The sequence below is a fragment of the Schistocerca gregaria genome, chromosome 4 (assembly GCF_023897955.1).
Source record: "Schistocerca gregaria isolate iqSchGreg1 chromosome 4, iqSchGreg1.2, whole genome shotgun sequence".
In the NCBI taxonomy this organism is placed as follows: domain Eukaryota; kingdom Metazoa; phylum Arthropoda; class Insecta; order Orthoptera; family Acrididae; genus Schistocerca; species Schistocerca gregaria.
Window position 1 is genome coordinate 222,388,447 of NC_064923.1, and position 21,949 is coordinate 222,410,395.

The window sequence follows — 21,949 nt, forward strand, 5'->3', positions numbered from 1 at the left end:
GCGCTCCCCAAGGTAGTGTTATAGGCCCTTTGCTGTTCCTTACCTATATAAACGATTTGGGAGACAATCTGAGCACCCGTCTTAGGTTGTTTGCAGATGAGGCTGTCGTTTATCGACTAATAAAGTCATCAGAAGATAAAAAAATGCAAAACGGTTTAGAAAAGATATCTAAATGGTGCGAATATCTTCAATATTCGTTCTGCCTTCACTAAACATTTTATGCCAACGAAAAACTTTAGCTCTTGACATAACCTCCTCTCTAAAAGCCTTCTGAAGCTTCCGTAAGTTGTCGTCGCGTTTTCTCCCAATTTAATGCAAAAAGAAATGGCATACCGGTGCGCAATATTATGCGGTTCCATTTCCATGACGACAGACACAAACACGTGTTAACTTATTACAGCACAACTCACGACTGAGCAGTTGCATCGATGTGCCGCTTGGACTAGAAGCAGCTTATAGACCAAGGTCAAAGTATTGTGCCTACGCAAGCCTGCAGGGTTGCCACATCTTGCAAAGAAAATCAGTCTCATTACTTTATTGCCAGCCGCGGTGGTCTCGCGGTTCTAGACGCGCAGTCCGGAACCATGCGACTGCTACGGTCGCAGGTTCGAATCCTGCCTCGGGCATGGATGTGTGTGGTGTCCTTTGGTTAATTAGGTTTAAGTAGTTCTACGTTCTAGGGGACTTATGACCACAGCAGTTGAGTCACATAGTGCTCAGAGCCATTTGAACCATTACTTTATTGTCGCTCCTCGTACATATTGCAGTTGCTTACGTTCTCTATTCTTTACATTGTTTCTACTTATGTATCACCTGTTTATACTGTTTTGTGGCAAAATAAACGCAACCTTGTAGAATTCCTGTTTATTGCTTTAATTTTGGACTCCAGAGTATGTAAAATGTCAATAGGTCACAATACCACTGTTGTGGATTTCCAACTTTAAATTGTTTCTCACTCGAAGGGTAGCATTTAGTGATAAGTAAATCACATGAGAGTGTCCAACAGTGCGGTTATCTCTAATGAATTTATGTGTCGAAGTATGAGTTCAGTAATGTTACCTTACGTTAAAAAAATTAGAAGAAAATACAGCATATGTTGTTGTTCATTTCAGTCTGAAGACTAGTTTGATGCATCTCTCCACGCCAATTTTTACTGTGCAACTTCTTGATCTCTAGATGGCTACTACAAGAGACGCACCCGTTAAACCTGGTGACTGTATTCAAGACTGGATCTCTACCAGCAACTTTTACCCCCTCCCCTCCACCTATCAATGCAATTCGATCCATGGCCAAATTGACAATTTTTAGATTGATTCTTTTAGATACATCAGATTGCGTCCCATTAACTGATCTCTTTTACTTGTGCCACAAATTTATTTTTTTTCTAATTGGGTACAGTAGCTGCTCTTCAGTTATTCAGACTAAACATCTAGGTTTCCACACTCTTGAATAGCAGCATGTTTCCGATGGTTCTGTTTTCTTCTTGTCTTAATTGTTTATTGTTCACTTGTCACTTCTTTATTAGGTAACACTCCACACAAATATCTTTATAGAGGACTTCCTCAAACTTAAATATACGTTAGTTACTAGCAAATGTGTCATTTTCAGAAACGCTTTTCTTATTATTGACTGCCTGCATTTCATATCCTCTCTATTTCCGCCATTGCAAGTTATTTTTGTACCCATAAGTGAACCTCACAAACTAGTTTTAGTGTTGAATACCCCAATCTAAGTCTAACAGCATTTTTTTTACTTCTGTTACTATTCACATTGTACCCTCTTTTCACGATTTATGGTGTCTCATGTTGATCAACATAATGCAGTTCAGATATGTGGTACAGCTTATTGTCTTAGGGAAATAATACACGTACATGCTTGTGATGTAACTAATTTATTGTTATGTACACATTGTACAAAGAGTTGAAGCATAAATTCGATACAACAAACTACAGAATAATGTCTGAAAGTCTGAAAGCAAACTACGTTCGGTGGTACTGTCGATGAGTAGGCAGGAGAGCAGACACGTGGGAACATTGAGATCTCCCACTGACTTGGTGTAGGTAAGGACTGTATGAAATACTGTAAGGGAACACCGAGATGGACTACGGAGCAACCAGGCCGGACAGACGGCCGCCTCAGCCGAACATGCCGCCCATGCCTCGGCCCATGCCGCCCATGCCTCGGCCCATGCCGCCCATGCCACGCCCCATGCCTCGGCCCATGCCGCCCATCATGCCGCCTCCTCGGCCTCCTCTTCCGCCGCCGAAACCGCCCCCACCGCCACGCTGGGCCACGGTTACAGCCACCACCATCGCCAACAGGAGCACGAGCACCTGAAACCACAAACACTGACTTGCACTGGGCACAATTACAGTCTGCATTTAGTACAGAAATTCTCAGAACCACCTTTTTTTTTTTAGATAATAACGTATTACGGCATTTCATTTCCAAAACGAATGTGGGAGACTGGAGCTAGCCTATACACTTTTAAAAGACACAACGTAGAATTATCCACACCTTCGTCACAATACGCCTTTAAAATTCTAACAATGCCTTTTGTGTGTGCGTTGGTACTACTATGGTTGCTTATGCAACGTTTGACTCTGACCACCTCAATAGCATTCTGTAAGTGACAGCGTAAACAAGTTTACACCGATACCAGTATGCGGCAGGAAGGAACAGCAAGCTGCAGCCACCCTGCTGCCCGGACCATTCGACTGCCGTTTGTATGAGCTGATCAACGGTGCTTTGATAGGTTGTCGATTATCCATACACTACTGGCCATTAAAATTGCTACACCAAGAAGAAATGCAGATGATAAACAGGTATTCATTGGACAAATATATTATACTACAACTGACATGTGATTACATTTTCACGTAATTTGGGTGCATAGATCCTGAGAAATCAGTACCCAGAACAACCACATCTGGCCGTAATAACAGCATTGATACTCCTGGGCATTGGGTCAAACAGAGCTTGAGTGGCATGCACAGGTACAGCTGCCCATGCAGCTTCAACACGATACCACAGCTGATCAAGAGTAGCGACTGGCGTATTGTGACGAGCCAGTTCCTCGGCCACCATTGATCAGACTTTTCAGTTGGTGAGAGATCTGGAGAATGTGCTGGCCAGGGCAGTAGTCGAACATTTTCTGTATCTAGAAAGGCCCTTACAGGACCTGCAACATGCGGTCGTGCATTATCCTGCTGAAATGTAGGGTTTCGCAGGGATCGAATGAAGGGTAGACCCACGGGTCGTAATAGATCTGAAATGTAACGTCCACTGTTCAAAGTGCCGTCAATGCGAACAAGAGGTGACCGAGACGTGTAACCAGTGGCACCCCATACCATCACGCCGGGTGATACGCCACTACGACGATGACGAATACACGCTTCCAATGTGCGTTCACCGCGATGTCGCCAAACACGGATGTGACCATCATGATGCTGTAAACAGAACCTAGCTTCATCCGAAAAAATGACGTTTTGCCATTCGTGCACCCAGGTTCGTCGTTGAGTACACCATCGCAGGCGCTCCTGCCTGTGATACAGCGTCAGGGGTAACCGCAGCCATGGTCCCGAGCTGATAGTCCATGCTGCTGCAAACGTCGTCGAACTGTTCGTGCAGATGGCTGGTTTGCTGCAAACGTCCCCATCTGTTGATTCAAGTATCGAGACGTGGCTGCACGATCCGTTACAGCCATGCAGATAAGGTACCTGTTATCTCGACTGTTAGTGATACGAGGCTGTTGGGATCCAGCACGGCGTTCCGTATTAACCTCCTCAACCGACCGAATCCATATTCTGCTAACAGTTATTGGATCTGGTCTAACGCGAGCAGCAATGTCGCGATACGATAAACCGCAATTGTGATAGGCTACAATCCGACATTTATCAAAGTCGTAGACGTGATGGTACTCATTTATCCTCCTTACCCGAGGCATCACAACAACGTTTCACCAGGCTACGCCGGTCAACTGCTGTTCGTGTATGAGAAATCGTTGGAAACTTTCCTCATGTCAGCAAGTTATAGGTGTCGCCACCGGCGCCAAACTTGTGTGAATGCCCTGAAATGCTAATCATTTGCATATCACAGCATGTTCTTCCTGTTGGTAAAGTTTCACGTTTGTAGCACGTCATCTTTGTTATGTAGCAATGTTAATGGCCAGTAGTGTAGATATGGAGGTGCAAAAATTAGTGGAAAATTCTCCTTGCGACTAACTGTAAAACTTCTTCTTGACAGGAATATGCAAGCTTTTGGACTAGTGGACCAAGTGAAGGAGAAGATGTTGAAATATAATGAACATGTCGAACTACCATCTTTTTGAATATACTTTGTAAAACGAAGTATATAGAAAATAGCTGATGCTCCCTCTTATAAATTAGTAGTATAGTGCCAGCTGGAGTCATGAATGTCATCAATAAAATCTGCTAATGCGAAATAATTAATTAAAGCAGCTTATCCTGTGAACACCAAAATTTAATCAGCCAATAAAACATAACAAACGTAAATTGCCAGAATAACTTTAAATGCGAACATTTTAGGTTACATTTTACGACGACTGTTACTGACGTCGTATGAAACAACACGTTTACTGTTATCAGTCACTGTTTGTTTATATCCACGAAGCGTTTCAGTATTTTAAACCTCCATCATAAGGTGGATTTACATTTTTAGTATAACATATGTGTATGTAGTGTTACGATTTTTGGAGGGACTTGTGTCACTGCCTAGTAGAGAAACAAAACACCATATCCGAACATGGTTTTGAGTTTTTTCGACAAAAAACTGGCTTTGTGACCAAATTTAAGCTACCTAAACTTGACAGAATCGGATTTATATCCCACCTGAAATATTTATTCCAACGTATGTATTCAACACCTCAAAACAAAGATCTCCAGAATCCTTCAAAACTTATTCCGTAACAGTGTTGTTACGATGTATATTTTTGGTAAGTATTGATGTTGTTATGATGAATATTCTTTGTACGTATTGACAAAATTTATCTCTTTTGCGAAATGATCCCTGCATCTAACAGTTTCCAGGTGCCATCTTTATTTACAAAATGTGACAGTATACGTGTGATGTGTTACGAAAGCGAAAGGAACCTGTGGCCACCGGACGTATTCTATTTTACTTATTTTATTTTTACCATTGGATACATGTTTAGTTATTGACAGAAAACCCAAAACAATGTTCTGAAATAATGTTTTGTTTCTCCGCTAGACAGCACCACGAGTTCATCCAAAAATCGTAACACAACAGATACCTATGTCATGCTAGCAAATGTAAATCCACCTGATGATAGAGGTTTAAACCTCGGTCGTGGAGATAAATAAACAGGGGCTGGTGACAGAAACTTGTTGTTTCATTCGTTACCAGAATAGCTTCCCATCTTACTAGTGTAACCACATGTTTACAGACAGCCCATTAAATGCAATGGCATATTAATTTAAATCGACCGTTCTTTTGCAAATGCACTGACTGACACAAAATGTGAGACATGTTTGAGGTGGTTATATTTTTCCATGAATAATCTTCTCTGTTCATGTTTCATTTCTTTATTGTAGGATCGCATTTTTTACGTTGGGTTACCGAATTATTTAACAGTTATTGGTTGATACTGGGTAGACTCATGCTAACATTTCTGTAGAAATGCTTGCATTGAGTGTAATTTCTCACTGGTTCTGACAGCAGAGCGAACGTGGCTCTTCGCAGTCCCCGTGATCGACATGCAGCAAGGACTGCAGGGAGGGCAATTTTGTCGCTCTGAAAATGGAATGTCAGGCGTTCACTGCCTAAGGTAGCCGCCGTGTATTGAGAACAGTGGAAAGTGGCTTGTCGCGACGGACCTGTGGTCGCTAAGGAGGTGGGAGCGAGACGATGCTGAAAGCATAAGATCATAGAGACAGCATCTTACAGATGCCGTGACCACTCTTTTTTAGCACGAGGAATGCACGTGGAATGACTGCCACAAATGCGAACAAACGATCGCAATATTCTCACGCCAGACACCAGTTCGAATTCCCGCCAAACGACAGAAATGTATCTACACTCATGCTTATAAATTAAGGATAATGCTGATACATGATGAAACAACGCTCTAGTGGGCGGTTTGCGGGTTTAAATCACCTCGGGGTATGACCATGCGTTGCATTTGACCTGCGGTCGTCGCACGATGGCGCTGGCAGCAGTCCACGTAATCAGAGGTGTGTTGGTGCATGTCAGAGTACGGAGCAGCGAGTAAGTGTACAGACGTGTTCAGACGTGCTAATGGTGGCTGTGTGTCGAAAATGGCTCAAAGAACACATATTGATGACTTTATGAGGGATAGAATAGTAGGGCGACTGGAGGCTGGTGAAACACAGCAGGTCGTAGCACGGGCCCTCCGTGTGCCACAAAGTGTGATCTCAAGATTGTGGCAACGATTCAAGCAGGCAGGAAACGTGTCCAGGCGCTACAGTACGGGAAGTCCACAGCGTACAACACCACAAGAAGACCGATATCTCACCATCAGTGCCCGCAGACGGCCACGGATTACTGCAGGTAGCCTTGCTCCGGACATTACGGCAGCCACTGGAACAGTTGTCTCCAGACACACAGTCTACAGACGACTGAATAGACACGGTTTATTTGCCCGGAGACCTGGAAGTTGCATTCCACCGACCCCTGGTCACAGGAGAGCCCTTAAAACCTGTTGTCAAGAACACAGTATACGGTCATTGGAACAGCGGTCGCAGGTTATGTTCACGGACGACTCCAGGTATAGTCTGAACAGTGATTCTCGCCGGGTTTTCATCTGGAAATTATGACTGGTGCACGTACAACCCTTCATGCCTTTGACAGAGGAACTGTAACAGGTCAGGTGTATCGGGACGTCATTTTGCACTAGTATGTTCGCCTTTTGAGGGGTGCAGTGGGTCCCACCTTCCTCCTGATGGATGATAGCGCACGATCCCACCGAGCTGCCATCGTGGAGAAGTACCTTGAAACAGAAGATATCAGGCGAATGGAGTGGCCTGCCTGTTCTCCAGACCTGAAACCCATCTAGCACATCTTGGATGCTCTCCGCGCGACTGCTACGGTCGCAGGTTCGAATCCTGCCTCGGGCATGGATGTGTGTGGTATCCTTAGGTTAGTTAGGTTTAAGTAGTTCTAAGTTCTAGGGGACTGATGACCACAGATGTTAAGTCCCATAGTGCTCAGAGCCATTTGAACCATTTTTTTGGATGCTCTCCGACAGACACTGGTGTAAGAATGGGAGGCTATAACCCAGCAGCTGCTCGAACACCTGATCCAGAGTATGCCAACCCGTTGTGCGTCCTGTGTACGTGTGCATGGTGATCATATTCCATATTGATGACGAGGTACATGCGCAGGATACAGTGGCGTTTTGTAACACATGTGTTTCGGGACGGTTTTCTCAACTTATCTCCAATACCGTGGACTTACAGATCTGTGTCGTGTGTGTTCCCTATGTGCCTATGCTATTAGCGTCCGTATTGTGTAATGCTACGTTGTGTGGCACCACATTCTGCAATTATCCTTAATTTATGAGCATAAGTGTAGTTGGATGAATTGTAGGCGGAGGAGGGATCACGTTTTGTTCTGGAAGTTTCTACCGAACTGATTATGAGCTGAAGGAGGATGGCTGATAAATTTCATGACTCATAGAGCGGGACGTCGTGTTTTTAACGGGTGCGGTTATTGGCTACAAGGAGAGTTCACCCTAACAATGCGAGGTTTGCTCTAAACTGGGCTGTTTGCGGCGAAGAGACTCTCTGGCAGCTTTCGATATGACACACTGGCTCGATAGAGATTTTATGGACATTTGGCTGGATAACGTTTTGATACACTGATGGAATGACGTAAGTGAACATTCTCATCATTAGATTCGAAAGTGTTTATTGCGTCACAAGGAACGGCATCATTCCTTTCTCTGTGAGCAGAGATACGAACCTGTGGTTCTTCGTGGAGACTGAGGCATTACGAAATGCTTCTTTCACCACAGCAAACTTCAGTTAAATCTCTGCTACTGGCTTACGAGCAAGCAGAATACTTGATTCGTGTCCGGCATTGAACGGAAGTAGTTTCGATCGTAGAAGTCTGTGGGTCCCGTTTCAAGTCATCTGTGTAGTTGAAATCTCCAAGTACGCAACGCACTTCGTCTCCACGACCGCAGACCGCAGTGATCAGTTCACCGCTACAGAACTGCTCTTCACAGCACCGAATTCGGTAACAATCGCACGATGGTTTAGCAAGTAGGGAAACTTTACCACAGCAAATGTGTTAAGCTCCATTTGTTTGATGTCTGTGCCTGTCTGGGAGGAGGCTTTCTTAACTCCGATGATAATCAGTATCGTCCACTTAGTGTTTCCGCCGTACGAACTGTGGCGCGATTTTGAGTCACGTGATAAAGGTTTTGGTAACGTGAAATTTTGATTAATGAGTTGGAGTTAATGTTCTGTGTCTATATTTGTTCACTTTGCATTCGTTTCGTTGAGAGTTATTTTTACAATAAACATATTATCAGTGTACAGTATCAGCATATTATCAGTATCCGTTGTTCTACCCTTCCTAAGATTAGACCTCAAGTAGCGGTCGTGGTCAGTTTATAGTGTAATATTGTGACAACTTGGGGAGCTTGGTTCAAATGGCTCTAAGCACTATGGGACTCAACTGCTGTGGTCATCAGTCCCCTAGAACTTAGATCTACTTAAACCTAACTAACCTAAGGACATCACACACATCCATGCCCGAGGCAGGATTTGAACCTGCGACTGTAGCGGTCGTGCGGTTCCGGACTGAGCGCCTAGAACCGCTAGACCACCGCGGGCGGCAGCAGTTGTTTGTAAAGCCATTAACTCGCAGTCGCACGGTTGGGGAACTTGGCTACACGTCACTCCCGGGTGCAGTTGTCTAATTTCATTCACTTTTTAAACGTGACCATGCACATAAACCTACGCAGTTAGAGGGGGTAGTGCTGGACATGGTCGTATATCAGTACAACTTTCTGCACATTGAAATGAAACTAGTCTGACTACATCATTTTCTACGTACCAAGTATAAATTCCGATACAAGATGTTTTACCACGCATTTTGCGATACCCATTTGTAACCGCCACAAATTTTGCAGATATTTCTTATAAAAAATTGAATTGATTATTTTTCTGAATATGAATGTCAGAGAGGTATGCAAGCATGGAGAAATTTAATAATCTTTAAGCAATATGTTGTTAGCTTTATATTCAACAATCTATGCGCTATCAATGGATAAAATAATTAGTTGTTGTGAATTGGTTTGCTAAGAGAAGTTCTGTATGGCCGCGTGTGATCAAAGCTGGGCGAGTGTTGCTCATTATGTCTATATAACATTGCTGCAATGTATCTTTTTATAACAGTGAACTACAACAAAAAAGCCGGCCGCAGTGGCCGAGCGCTTCTAGGTGTGTCAGTCCGGAACCGCGCTGTTGCTACGGTCGTGGGATCGAATCCTGCCTCGGGCATGGGTCTGTGTGATGTCCTTAGGTTAATTAGGTTTAGGTAGTTTTAAGTTCTAGGGGTCTGATGACCATAGATGTTAAGTCCCATAGTGCTCAGAGCCATTTTTTCAGTGTTATACAGGAAAGCGGGAAAGAAGACCCCCCCCCCCCCCCCTACACGTGAACCACGAGAAACAACGAAGAAGAATTTTACCAGGAAAATATCAATTATCTTGACTAATCAACATTTCTGAACTTTCCGCACTGTCTGCTCAGTGTTCTGTTACGAAAGACGAAGAGTATATTCCGAAAATCAGGACATACCGAATCTAAATAATTGATATGAATCAGTAATTGTAGGATGGGGGATCAGAACGTACTCACCATTACCGGATATGCAAATTGTTAAAATTGCAATTATCTGTGGCAGGTAAAATGGTCGCCAGACTGCGCTAGTGCTATTAGGCTTTAGTGTTGTTAGCAGGGGTGGAATGGTATATCAGAGGCATAAACAGCGTCAGTCGCTCAGAACACCTAAGTGCCTCATACTCGTGTGACACAATGCTGTCAGCTGCTGGCAGAGCTTACAAGTGGTCTCATTGTGGTCTCTATTTGGCTGGCAGGTGAATTCGTGCAATATTCATGTTTGCAGGGCATTAAGATGTGACAGTGGCCGTTTGTTGGACAGCATGCGAACGTGAAAGTAGGCATACACGTGGCCAATGTTCCAGTCGATCACCTCTGCGCACGACGAGGGAGTATCACCGTGCTGTGCGGAAAGAACGTCGAGAGCATGTCTTCTATCACTGGGTAGGGTCGCTTGAAACGGGGAGATAACTTGTTGTTCAACAAAATACGTTTGAGTCCTTCAGGCACAGCTTTTGGGCGTCACCCACCTTCAGAACGTCTGCCAAACGAAATACAAAATCATACAAAACCATATAGCACAATAAAAGAGTACAGACATTAAAAGTGCTGCAAAAACTTTTAAAATAAGATACTCATACCATAAAAAATTTGTTTATATAAATAGACAGAATAGCGTCACAAGCATATGTTCTCACGATCAATACCATCAGTGCGAAACTAATGGCGAATCAACGTTACAAAACATAACTACCGAGACATGCCAGCATGTGGCATGGTAGTTGGTTGGTTGATTGATGTGGGGGAGGGTCGCATCAGATTAGGGAAGGATGGGGAAGTAAGTCGAAAGTGCCATTCAAAGGAACCGTCCCGGCATTTGCCTGAAGCGATTTAGGGAAATCACGGAAAACATAAATTAGAATGGTCGGATGCAGGTTTGATCCGTCGTCCTCCCGAATGCGAGTCCAGTTTGCTAACCAGTGCTCCACCTCTCTCGGTAGTGAGGTGGTAGAACGGTAATGGTGTCAGTAGCATTCAGATAGATGAATGAACAAACTGACACCAAAATGATAACTGAAAATTATTAAGAGAAGAGGGGCAGTGTGTTCTATGTAAAACTGAATGCAATAATTGAAAGTGTATACGAAAAAATACAATAATACATCGGATACTTCATCTGAGGAGAAAAAAGGAGAGTAGAAGGGGAAAGGTAGTGGAGCACTATAATTATTCATTTGGTAATAAACCAATTATGATTCATATGTGTAAGAACTAATAACGTAAAGCCCAAAAACGTCCTATATGAAATATACTTACACCACAGACACTCCGTAGAGACACTGCCATGACTGGACGGCCATTATCCTGTTGACAAATAGCCCTACTACACTGTCGCAAAACATGAGGAAGCACGATGTCCGTAACACATTCATTGTACAGTCACCCCCCTCAACCACTATCAGCCGAGACTTGAAGATATTCCCGATGGTTCTAAGCACGATGACGGCAGTAGCAACGCCGATGTGCCTCTCCAAAAGCAGTGGATGATTGGGATCTCACCACACGTTGCTGCCATGTTCGCCGAGACCATCAAACGGAAACTTACAACAAAGCTCCTCTCAATGTCTGTCAGGTCCTGGTAATGCTGTCTCACAATAGTACTCAGTATGGTCGTCTGACGTACTGCAGAACCGCGATTTATCGCTGAACAGATTGTGGAACATTCATCAGTAATTTGTGACTCGTGGTCACTTCAAGACTCCAAACTCAGCTGTTTGTGTTTAGGTGTTAATGGCATCCCGTGCATGGGGCAACAACTTTCTAGACCTGAGCTGCTAGTCTCCGACAAGTCCTCCGGGTATATTTTGGTTGCAGTGCGTCCTTTCCTTATTGGTTGGCCTGCGAAAGGTTTACGATGTGCTTACTGCACAATACGACGATCCTTCTGGTCGTCTAACAGCGACTACTAGAACGGTCGCCCTCACGTTCCCATTAACATCAGCATCGGCTCGTTGTCGTCGTCTGAATGCCCTAAGAATCTAGAAGTTGCAAGACATGACGGGTTGGCCAAATGGAGATCCGCAGCAAAAAAAGAAACACTTTCAGATTCAGTCAGGTCCTGATAACGCTGTCTCACAAGAGTACTCGGTATCTCCGTGTCCTTCCTAGTGATCACTCAGCATCTGACGCTGTTCAAGCCTCTTAAATACCTTACCAACCGGGGTAACAACCCTAAACATGAATAGCAATAATCTACTTTACTGACATTCCATTTGTCACAGAGAATGCAACTGAAATAATTTACATATCCGCCGGTGATGTATACGCTGTCGAAGTTTCATTGACATTCTATTATGTATTCTGGGTTCTTTACTTTCTTTAGCAGGCAATGTTTGTTACACTGCTAAAGGCATTAACAGACTCCTTTTATTTCTTATTGTCTTATAAGTATGACTTTTTGGTTTTGACTGCTGAAGAAAGAATTTAACCTGCCCCTTGCAAGTCAGGGTAAGTAGAAAATCCATATCATCAAAACTACAGGTCGCGAAAACCTTCTACAACTAGACAAAGACGTCTGAATACCTACGTGAGAGAGGAATTTTACAATCATTTTCAGTGCGTGTTAATTAATTCCACACGTACAGCAACATGTCCAGAGACTTTACTGCTTCCACAATTTCTACTGTCTCCTCTCGTCCTCAAACTCGCATTACCTCCATACGAAGGACATTATTCTGTGAAACAGCAAGGTCCCGCTTATCAGGGGCTGTCTGGATGGAGGATTATTAGAGCAGAATTAACCGATTTTTGAAAAAACAAAAAAAAAAAAAGTCCTGGAGCATTCTGTTATTATTACAACGCATATGTTAATTTAGAGTGTATTATAAAATGGACAACGCAGTTCCTCACCCTACTGAAGATGTACTTGGTTTGGATGATAGAAAGAGTTTTTTTTGTGAAGTACCTTCGAGCTTGTGTTACGTCACTCATGCAGGCAGCTGATCATGGTGTGTCCGTGACTTTGAATTAATATTAACGACTTCCTCCACGCCAACCAGTATACGTGCCGAAAAAACGATCATGTGAAACCCAACTCGCTCTTTTCTCACATGACAACCAGAAAGCCTTGGCTCAAGGCAGTCAGGTAAGCGTAGCATTTCTTGACTCCCAGAAAACATTCGACTCAGTGCCGCAGCTACACTTGCTATTGAAACTACGAGCATGTGGGGTGTGGAGCTAAATTTCTAACCGGATGCTGATTTCCAATTAGGGAGGACGGAGAATGTTGTCTTGAATGGATAAATCAATGTGTGTGTGTGTGTGTGTGTGTGTGTGTGTTCTACATCTCCTGCTAAACCACTGGGCCGATTTCAACCAAACGTAGTACACATACCATATGGCTTAATGTCAGGCGACAGTCGCTGTGGGGGTAAGAACAACCAACCTGTAAAGTGGGGTGGGGGGGGGGGTGATCCAGTATTTGAGACTGAGAGCAGTTAGTTACCTGCAACAAACTTCACACATATTTGAAAACTCTTACGAATTTTTTTCTTGTTGACAGCCCATACAAAATTATGAAAGGAAAAAGATTTTATCGTTCACTGTAAAAGTACTGCATGAGGCACGACGTTGTAGCTTATTACGTCTTTACTACTACCAGCATTCGCGTCAAATTTTGTAGACAGTGTGTACATATACCACTGAATGTAACTGCAACATAGTGTCGTTGTACGACACGAAGTTAAGGAGATATGACGTCATGAAACAATGATATGCGTGAAAAACTGTCGCATCAAGCATGACGTTTAAATTTACTACTTCTTTGTAGTGATTGTACTTGCAATAAATCTCGGGACAGTATCCACATATGTTGCTGAACGTATCTGCATTATCATCTCATTGTACAATACGTAGTTCAGCAAAACTGACATCAACAGTGAAATATGTTTGAAATGCCGTATTGTGTACATGACTTTAAATTTATTATTTCGTTGTTACTAACTCCATTCGCAACACATTTTGTAGTCAGTATCCACGTATGCCACTGAATGTACATACAAAATTGTATCATAGTATGACGTACGGTTCAGGAGGTATAACGTCATGAACATTAAGAGCAAGGCCAGATGCTGCGTGGTACGGGCGTGGTGGAACTGTCGTAAATAAATACCTGGGCAGCGCAGTGTTTCTCTGCTAGTCATTAGTAAATGTAGAAGTAGCCTCAGGTGTGCTGCAGGGTAGGTGTCTTGACCCTTGCTGTTCATGTTGCATGTTACTTACACTGCCGATGACATTAACTGTAACACGCGACTTTTCGCAGATGTTGCCGTTGTTTATAGTAGTCCAGCCAACGAAGACCAAAAAGGGGAAAAATTCGTGTAGTCGCAAATTTTTGGACAGTGGTATGGGGGAATGCCTTGAATAACGCCGACCGGGGTGGCCGAGCGCTTCTAGGCCCTTCAGTCTGGAACCTCGGACCGCGACGGTCGCAGGTTCGTATCCTACCTCGGGCATGGATGTGTGCGATGTCCTTAGGTTAGTTAGGTTTAAGCAGTACTAAGTTCTAGGGGACTGATGACTTCAGAAGCTATGTCCCATACTGCTCAGAGCCATTTGAACCATTTGGACCTTGAATAACAAACTGTAAATCTCCTCCTATTGGGTGTGAGCGTTGGGTGTCAGGGATGTTTAAAAGACACATTTGTACACTTGTCTTGAATAATTCGAAGACCGCGACTGCTATCGAAAATGTTCCCTAGTAAAAAAAACTAAACTACATTAAATTTCCTTAAAGAAAGTTTCATGCAGTTTTCCCTAGAACTAATAGTTTCTGCGTTGCAAGGGATGGAAAAATAGCAAATTATTAAAACAGAGTTTTAATGATATGAAATCAGTATTTATTGTTAAATGAAGTGGGTTAAAACCAAATATGAAATGACCACCATACCCAAGTACAGTAGAGCCGTATTGAGGGATTAATTGGGTTCTGCGGATTCGACGGGTTGCAATGGAAGTCAGTGGGAGTCTACGGTTGCAGTGTGAGGGAAGGCAGGTACCCAGAATGCCGTCACGTAGTTCCCTCGTTCGTGCGTCTGCAAAACGAAGAGCGAGCAAGTGAGTTCCCACTCTCTCTGCACCACTACGTCGCAGGAAACAAGTACACGCTGCTTCACAATCTACATCTACATCTACATCCATACTCCACAAGCCACCTGCCGGTCTATGACAGAGCGAACTTTGAGTATATCGGTTCTCCCTTTTATTCCAGTCTCGTATTGTTCGTGGAAAGAAAGATTGTCGGTATGCCTCTGTGTGGGCTCTAATCTCTCTGATTTTATCCTCATGGTCTCTTCGCGAGATATACGGAGGAGGGAGCAATATACTGTTTGAGTCCTCTGTGAAGGTATGTTCTCGAAACTTCAACAAAAGCCCGTAGCGAGCCACTGAGCGTCTCTCCTGCAGAGTCTTCCACTGGAGTTTATCTTTCATCTCCGTAACGCTTTCGCGATTACTAAATGATCCTGTAACGAAGCGCGCTGCTCTCCATTGGATCTTCTCTTTCTCTTCTATCAACCGTATCTGGTACGGATCCCACACCGGTGAGCAATATTCAAGCAGTGGGGGACCTACTTCCTTTGTTTTCGGATTGCATTTCCTTAGGATTCTTCCAATGTATCTGAGTTTGGCATCTGCTCTACCGAGGATAGTACCGACTCTTCCGCAACACGCCTGTCGACGCAGTACGCACCCACAATGGAAGAGTGTTTATTTTCCACTAAATGCGTTGTGCACAGACACATCTGGGACGTGTTTATTTTTTCACAAAATGCGTTAGCATTAAATGTAACACAGATATTAATTGCTAATAAAACTTTACATACGAAGGGAGTCTACGTTGTTGTGGCTTTCTTCGGGAAAAGGTCAGTTTCCCCCATCACGAGAACTGCCCGCTCTTCATCTTACACACAGAATAATCTACTGTGTTCTTCCCAGCACTTCCTCTCCAGTGAGTAGACAAAATAACTTCATTGTGCTCGTGTTTAAATAGTGGAGTGACCTTCAGTTTATTAAGTGATTACGTATTTGTCGTAATTAAGAGAGCTTTCGTTTAAAATATGTTCCTATAAACAATGGCTGAGAAGCGTTTAATCAGTGAGAGTGATGTTGTCAGTGACGTATGTAGTGATGGTGAAAAGCAATACGTCGGCTGGTAAACGTCAGTTATCTGAGAAAAGACGGGGAAGCTGATAGTTCCAGGAACTAAAAACACGTTGTCCATGCATCTTGGAGAAAAGAGTGCAATAGTGCTAAGTCCGTTAAAAGATTACTAAGGGCGACTGTTTCAGAGGGACAGCTTTCAACGTTAGCAGGAGTCAAGCATTTGCGTTCAGTTGAAGCAAAATTTGATTTTAAAACTAGCTGTCAGTTTTGTGCGGAAGCTATTGATGATGAATTTTTTGATAAACAGAAGAAAAACTCCTAAACGGCTGGGAAAGGTTTGCAGTGTTCTAACTTTCAGTTACGATAACCGCTCGTCCAGACGAGAGTAAGGGTGAACTGTGAGATACAATCAGAAGACATATCTGCTCTGTTGGAGATCTACATGCTGCAGACGCAAGATATAACGAGGATTGCTATAAAAAGTTCCTCATAGGCTCACCACCTATATCTAGAAAAAATAAACGCCCTGAAGATGAAGGAATTAACACGTCAATGGAGAAAATATTATGTTACATAGAGGGGATTGACGACTGTCTGTTCACGTCAGACTAGTTGCTGGAGCAAATTTCGGGAACATTACCTCATATAAAGACAATCAATGACAGACTGAGAGAAAAGTATGGGGATCGTACTGTTTTCAGCGCAATCCACACCAGAAAAAGTGTTGTGTGTTTTCGTAGTTCGGGTGAAAAAATATCTAATGATGTATGGTATTCTTCGAAGTGCAAAGACGAACGAGGAGGACGGGAAAGAATTTCAAAAGCAGTTCCCACATGCAAGATATTGCGTCAGCGGAATATGATGTTTCCGTTCTTCCAAAATTCTGTTGTGGGCCCGAGGAAATGGTATATCACACACTCTGTGTCTTCATCGACTGCATTTCAGCGAAGAGAAGGGCAGAACGCAAAACTGAAAAGAACCTGGCATCTGTATCCCATGTCCTTATTCCTGCCATTCGCCATCGATCAGGCATATCGTCTATATTACTTTCTGACTCTCTTTTTATTCGCCAGAAGTTAGGATTAAAAATTTTGATCAGCCTTCTTGCTAGTTTGGAATTCAGTGGAACGAATTACGAAACACAACTGGAGCTATCAACTGTCTACCACACTGAAGAGCCAACCAAAAGTCGAACATATTCTCAATACTTATTCGACGATGTCGATTTCGACGTCTGCACTATTGACCTCAGCTGACTACAATACAGTGTACACAGCTTTACAATACGCCTCTAAAGGTAGCGAGCAGCAAGGTACAGTAATTTATTTTGTTACTTTCGACCAACCGTTGCATATAATACAGTCTGGAATTATTTCGGCGCGATAGGGAGGATTTCATACACTCGTGTCCTACATGGATCGCATAAACTGGCAGGATCTGGGCACAAAGAAGTATTAAGTTTAGTTCATGTTCTAAATTCAATTGACAGGATGTTAACCGGACACGTTTACAGCAGGGGTGTCCTAAGACACTTTCTTGTTTAAGCTGTTTTAGCTCAGTTCATTCTGGAGGACGCCAGTGTCTCAGAGGAAGAAAAGAAGTGTGTTATCAACATTTGAGCAATATAGAAGATATTACTGTACAAAAAAATTGGGAGAGATGGTTGTTTCGCATGAATCCATACTAACAAATGTGAAAATAACTCTGCCTGTCACACTTTCACAACTAAACCACTTAACAGATTTTGATAAACTTTGGTTTGGAGATAGTTAGAAGTTTCAGGAAGAACTCAGGCTACTTCACAGAGTGTGTAATACAACATATTTACTGATTCGAAGAACGTAAAGCGAAATATCGAACAATAATTACTCTTTGAAAACGCTATTTACTCTTTGACTTTGAACTTTATCATATTCGTGAAAATGCTTTTATTACTTGTTTGTTGTTGTTGTGGTCTTCAGTCCTGAGACTGGTTTGATGCAGCTCTCCATGCTACTCTATCCTGTGCAAGCTTCTTCATCTCCCAGTACTTACTGCAACCTACATCCTTCTGAATCTGCTTAGTGTATTCATCTCTTGGTCTCCCTCTACGATTTTTACCCTCCACGTCGCCCTCCAATGCTAAATTTGTGATCCCTTGATGCCTCAAAACATGTCCTACCAACCGTCCATGTTTCACTTCCATACAAGGCTACACTCCATACAAATACTTTCAGAAACGACTTCCTGACACTTAAATCTATACTCGATGTTAACAAATTTCTCTTCTTCAGAAACGATTTCCTTGCCATTGCCATTCTACATTTTATATCCTCTCTACTTCGACCATCATCAGTTATTTTACTCCCTAAATAGCAAAACTCCTTCACTACTTTAAGTGTCTCATTTCCTAATCTAATTCTCTCAGCATCACCCGATTTAACTTTACTGCATCCCATTATCCTCGTTTTGCTTTTGTTGATGTTCATCTTACATCCTCCTTTCAAGACACTGTCCATTCCGTTCAACTGCTATTCCAAGTCCTTTGCTGTCTCTGACAGAATTACAATGTCATCGGCGAACCTCAAAGTTTTTATTACTTCTCCATGAATTTTAATACCTACTCCGAATTTTTCTTTTGTTTCCTTTACTGCTTGTTCAATATACAGATTGAATAGCACCGGGGAGAGGCTACAACCCTGTCTCACTCCCTTCCCAACCACTGCTTCCCTTTCATGCCCCTCGACTCTTATAACTGCCATCTGGTTTCTGTACAAATTGTAAATAGCCTTTCGCTCCCTGTATTTTACCCCTGCCACCTTCAGAATTTGAAAGAGAGTATTCCAGTTAACATATTCAAAAGCTTTCTCTAAGTCTACAAATGCTAGAAACGTAGGTTTGCCTTTTCTTAATCTTTCTTCTAAGATAAGTCGTAAGGTTAGTATTGCCTCACGTGTTCCAACATTTCTACGGAATCCAAACTGATCTTCCCCGAGGTCCGCTTCTACCAGTTTTTCCATTCGTCTGTAAAGAATTCGCGTTAGTATTTTGCAGCTGAGACTTATTAAACTGATAGTTCGGTAATTTTCACATCTGTCAACACCTGCTTTCTTTGGGATTGGAATTATTATATTCTTCCTGTAGTCTGAGGGTATTTCACCTGTCTCATACATCTTACTCACCAGATGGAAAAGTTTTGTCATGACTGGCTCTCCCAAGGCCGTCAGTAGTTCTAATGGAATGTTGTCTACTCCGGGGGCCTTGTTTCGACTCAGATCTTTCAGTGCCCGGTCAAACTCTTCAGGCAGTATCTTATCTCCCATTTCGTCTTCATCTACACCCTCTTCCATTTCCATAATATTGTCCTCAAGTACATCGCCCATGTATAAACCCTCTATATACTCCTTCCACCTTTCCGCCTTCCCTTCTTTGCTTAGAACTGGGTTTCCATCTGAGCTCTTGATATTCATACAAGTGTTTCTCTTCTCTCCAAAGGTCTCTTCAATTTTCCTGTAGGCAGTATCTATCTTACCCCTAGTAAGATAAGCTTCTACATCCTTACATTTGTCCTCTAGCCATCCCTGCTTAGCCATTTTGCACTTCCTGTCGATCTCATTTTTGAGACGTTTGTATTCCTTTTTGCCTGCTTCGTTTACTGCATTTTTATATTTTCTCATCAATTAAATTCAATATTTCTTCTGTTACCCAAGGATTTCTATTAGCCCTCGTCTTTTTACCTACTTGATCGTCTGCTGCCTTCACTACTTCATCCCTCAAAGCTACCCATTATTCTTCTACTGTATTTCTTTCCCCTATTCCTGTCACTTGTTCCCTTATGGTCTCCCTGAAACACTCTACAACCTCTGGTTCTTTCAGTCTATCCAGGTCCCATCTCCTTAATTTAGCACCTTTTTCTAGTTTCTTCAGTTTTAATCTACAGTTAATAACCAATAGATTGTGGTCAGAGTCCACATCTGCCCCTGGAAATGTCTTACAATTTAAAACTTGATTCCTAAATCTCTGTCTTACCATTATGTAATCTGTCTGATACCTTTTAGTATCTCCAGGATTCATCCATGTATACAGCCTTCTTTTATGATTCTTGAACCAAGTGTTAGCTATGATTAATTTATGCTCTGTGCAAAATTCTACCAGACGGCTTCCTCTTTCATTTCTTCCCCCCAATTCATATTCACCTACTATGTTTCCTTCTCTCCCTTTTCCTACTGACGAATTCCAGTCACTCATGACTATTAAATTTTCGTCTCCCTTCACTACATGAATAATTTCTTTTATCTCATCATACATTTCATCAATTTCTTCATCAGCTAGTTGGCATATAAACTTGTACTACTATAGTAGGTGTGGGCTTCATATCTATCTTGGCCACAATAATGCGTTCACTATGCTGTTTGTAGTAGCTTACCCTCATTCCACTTTTCCTATTCATTATTAAACCTACTCCTGCATTGCCCCTATTTGATTTTGTGTTTATAACCCTGTAGTCACCTGACAAGAAGTCTTGTTCCTCCTGCCACCGAACTTCACTAATTCCCACTATATCTAACTTTAACCTATTCATTTCCCTTTTTAAATTGTCTAACCTACCTGCCCGATTAAGTGATCTGACATTCCACGCTCCGATGTTCTACATAATATGTACAATTCGACGTAATGAATAGAATGGTTATATAATCCACTACGTATGTAATCCATGCTTCCACACTGACATCAGTCACAAAACTGTCACATTTCAGCCTCTGAACGTCATGCGTCGCTTATATCTCCCTTGTAGCACATTAATTGGCGCTAATAGCTTAGGTCGTGCGGTTAGCTCAATAGTCTTATGATAATAGATTTCCTGCTTGTGTTGCCACTGACGTCTTTTTCCTTGCTCGCGTCTGGAGGTGTGTTGTCCTTATCATCACTTTATCATAACTGACGTGCAAGTTCATCGAAGCAGAGTCAAATAAAACGATTTGCCCTAAGCTCCCGAACATCTCACCCGGGGTTACCCCGCCATTAAAGCCATACCCACAGCTCACTTCATTTTACTGATGCACTAGCGCATCTGTGTGTAATAGAATCCAACGGTTATACAATCCCCAATGTGTTTAATCCATGGAAGTCCATAATGCGCCGGCCGCTGTTCTTCAGACCAGAAGAAAGCTACTACCCTCAGGCCAAAAATAACGCAGTGATTTGGTTAATGAGCAAATATACAAGTTACGTTTTTAACAATATTGGGAGCGATGAACATATTGAATACAAGATGTATATGGAAAATAATTCGAGAAAACAAGTATCAGAATCACAATAAGAAATATGGTAACATGCTCGGAGTTGTCTTCAACAGAATGGGTATAGGTTAGGAACTGGATTCCTCGTAGAGAGTAGATGGGTTGGCTCACGTTCCCGACCCTAACCTCACCTGCGAGTCACACATGAAAAATAAATCAGTAGTACAGCAGATACAAGAATATGGCGGCAAACATCTAGTGTCTGATATAAAGGAAGATCTTGAACTCCCTAAGGATGCGTTTAGAAGGCTGGAACTGACAAAAATAACAAGGCAGTGAAGGACTTTGCGATGTTGCTGTGCGAGACTGCTCTTCTGTTCACGAAATTTACCCTGGAAGTAACACACGTCAAGGATTTAATTGGGGTTTGGGAAATGATGATGAGGAAACTCAGGATGCAGAAGAAGAAAATGTGCTTGCTGAACTGACACCAGCTGAAGGTGACAATGAAGGTGCTAAATGAGTACTACTGCTAAAGACTGAATATGATTTCTCATTCTTTGAATGCTGTAATTTATGACTGCAATTATCTGTCACCTTATTTATCTTATTTCATTGTAGCCATTTTTGTTACTGTTTTTGTGGAATAAAAAAATGGGAAAAAAGGGGTTCTAGGTGCTTCAGCCCGGACCCGTGCTGCTGCTACGGTTGCAGATT

The 21,949-nt window shown here is 42.6% G+C and overlaps 1 long non-coding RNA gene across 1 annotated transcript in view; it reads right to left on the minus strand.

The window, feature by feature from the left end:
- Positions 1–1,872: 1,872 nt before the first annotated feature.
- LOC126266818 (uncharacterized) overlaps positions 1,873–21,949 on the minus strand; it is a 53,127-nt gene continuing 33,050 nt past the window's right edge. The window contains exon 2 of the long non-coding RNA XR_007548930.1: positions 1,873–2,333. This is a non-coding gene — a long non-coding RNA (uncharacterized LOC126266818). The remainder of the gene's footprint in view (positions 2,334–21,949) is intronic.